The sequence below is a fragment of the Pristiophorus japonicus genome, unplaced genomic scaffold, assembly GCF_044704955.1.
Source record: "Pristiophorus japonicus isolate sPriJap1 unplaced genomic scaffold, sPriJap1.hap1 HAP1_SCAFFOLD_85, whole genome shotgun sequence".
Lineage (NCBI taxonomy): Eukaryota > Metazoa > Chordata > Chondrichthyes > Pristiophoridae > Pristiophorus > Pristiophorus japonicus.
The window spans coordinates 1,249,782-1,252,749 of record NW_027254772.1 but is presented as its reverse complement, the minus strand read 5'-3'; positions in this window follow the sequence as shown (position 1 = coordinate 1,252,749).

The window sequence follows — 2,968 nt, the reverse complement described above, 5'->3', positions numbered from 1 at the left end:
AGGTCAGTACTTAATGTACTCTCCAGGTCAGTATTTATTGTACTCTCCAGGTCATTATTTATTGCCCTCTCCAGGTCAGTATTTATTTCCCTCTCCAGGTCAGTATTTATTGTAGTCTCCAGGTAAGTATTTATTGTACTCTCCAGGTCAGTATTTATTGTACTCCCCATGTCAGTATTTATTGTACTCTCCAGGTCAGTATTTATTGTACTCTCCTGGTCAGTTTTTATAGTACTCTCCAGGTCAGTATTTATTGTACTCTCCAGGTCAGTATTTATTGTACTCTCCAGGTCAGTATTTATTGTACTCTCCAGGTCAGTATTTATTGTACTCTCCAGGTCTGTATTTATTGTACTCTCGAGGTCAGTGTTTATTGTACTCTCCATGTCAGTATTTATTACTCTCTCCAGGTCAGTATTTATTGTACTCTCCAGGTCAGTATTTATTTACTTCTCCAGGTCAGTATTTATTACCCTCTCCGGGTCAGTGTTTATTACCCTCTCCAGGTCAGTATTAATTACCCGCTGCAGGTCTGTATTTATGGTATTCACCAGGTCAGTATTTATTGTACCCTCCAAGTCACTATTAATTGTACTCTCCATTTCAGTATTTATTGTACTCTCCAATTCAGCTTTTATTGTACTCTCCAGGTCAGTGTATATTGTTCTCTCCAGGTCAGTGTTTATTGTACTCTCCAGGTCAGTATTTATTGCACTCTCCAGGTCAGTATATATATTGTACTCTTCAGGTCAGTATTTATTGTACTCTCCAAGTCAGTATTTATTGCCCTCTCCAGGTCAGCATTGATTGTACTCTCCAGGTCATTATTTATTGTACTCTCCAGGTCAGTATTTATTATACTCTCCAGGTCAGTATTTATTGTACTCTCCAGGTCAGTATTTATTACCCTCTCCAGGTCAGTATTTATTGTACTCTCCAGGTCAGTATTTATTACCCTCTCCAGGTCAGTATTTATTACCCTCTCCAGTTCATAATTTATTGTACTCTCCAGGTCAGTATATATTGTACTCTCCAGGTCAGTATTTATTGCCCTCTCCAGGTCAGTATTTATTTCCCTCTGCAGGTCAGCATTTATTACCCTCTCCAGGTCAGTATTTATTGTACTCCCCATGTCAGTGTTTATTGTACTCTCCAGGACAGTATTTATTGTACTCTCCAGGTCAGTTTTTATTGCAGCCTCCTGGTCAATATTTATTGTACTCTCCAGGTCAGTATTTATTGTACTCTCCAGGTCAGTATTTATTGTACTCATCAGGTAAGTATTTATTGTACTCTCCAGGTCAGTATTTATTATCCTTTCCAGGTCAGTATTTATTGTACTCTCCCGGTCAGTATTTATTGTCCTCTCCATGTCTGTATTTTTTACCCTCTCCAGGTCTGTATTTATTACCCGCTGCAGGTCTTTAGTTATGGTACTCTCCAGGTCAGTATTTATTGTACTCTCCAAGTCACTATTAATTGTACTCTCCTGGTCAGTATTTATTGTACTCTCCAATTCAGCTTTTATTGTACACTCCAGGTCAGTATATATTGTTCTCTCCAGGTCAGTGTTTATGTACTCGCCAGTTCAATATTTATTGTACTCTCCAGGTCAGTCTTTATTGTACTCTACAAATCACTATTTATTGTACTCCCCAGGTCAGTATTTATTTTACTCCCCAGGTCAGTATTTATTATACTCTCCAGGTCAGTATTTATTGTGCTCTCCAGGTCAGTATGTATTGTACTCTCCAGGTCAGTATTTATTGCACTCTCCAGGTCAGTATTTATTATACTCTCCAGGTCAGTATTTATTGTACTCTCTGGGTCAGTATTTATTGTATTCTCCAGGAGGTCAGTTCTAATTGTACTCACATGGTCAGTATTTATTGTACTCTCTAGCTCAGTACATAATGTACTCTCCAGGTCAGTATTTATTGTACTCTCCAGGTCATTATGTATTGCCCTCTCCAGGTCAGTATTTATTTCCCTCTCCAGGTCAGTATTTATTACCCTCTCCAGGTCAGTATTTATTGTACTCCCCATGTCTGTATTTATTGTACTCTCCAGGTCAGTATATATTGTACTCTCCAGGTCAGTTTTTATTGTACTCTCCAGGTCAGTATTTATTGTACTCTCCAGGTCAGTATTTATTGTACTCTCCAGGTCAGTATTTATTGTACTCTCCAGGTCAGTATTTATTGTACTCTCCAGGTCTGTATTTATTGTACTCTCCAGGTCAGTGTTTATTGTACTCTCCATGTCAGTATTTATTACTCTCTCCAGGTCAGTATTTATTGTACTCGCCAGGTCAGTATTTATTTACTTCTCCAGGTCAGTAATTATTACCCTCTCCCGGTCAGTATTGATTACCCGCTGCAGGTCTGTATTTATGGTATTCACCAGGTCAGTATTTATTGTAATCTCCTAGTCAGTATTTTTTGTACTCTCCAATTCAGTTTTTATTGTACTCTCCAGCTCAGTATTTATTGTTCTCTCCAGGTCAGTGTTTATTGTACTCTCCAGGTCAGTATTTATTTTACTCTCCAGTTCATAATTTATTGTACTCTCCAGGTCAGTATATATTGTACTTTCCAGGTCATTATTTATTGCCCTTTCCAGGTCAGTATTTATTTCCCTCTACAGGTCAGCATTTATTACCCTGTCCAGGTCAGTATTTATTGTACTCCCCATGTCAGTGTTTATTGTACTCTCCAGGTCAGTATTTATTGTACTCTCCAGGTCAGTTTTTATTGCAGCCTCCTGGTCAATATTTATTGTACTCTCCAGGTCAGTATTTATTGTACTCTCCAGGTCAGTATTTATTGTCCTCTTCAGGTAAGTATTTATTGTACTCTCCAGGTCAGTGTTTATTGTACTCTCCAGTTCAGTATTTATTAACCTCTCCAGGTCAGCATTTATTGTACTCTCCAGGTCAGTATTTATTGTACTCTCCCGGTCAGTATTT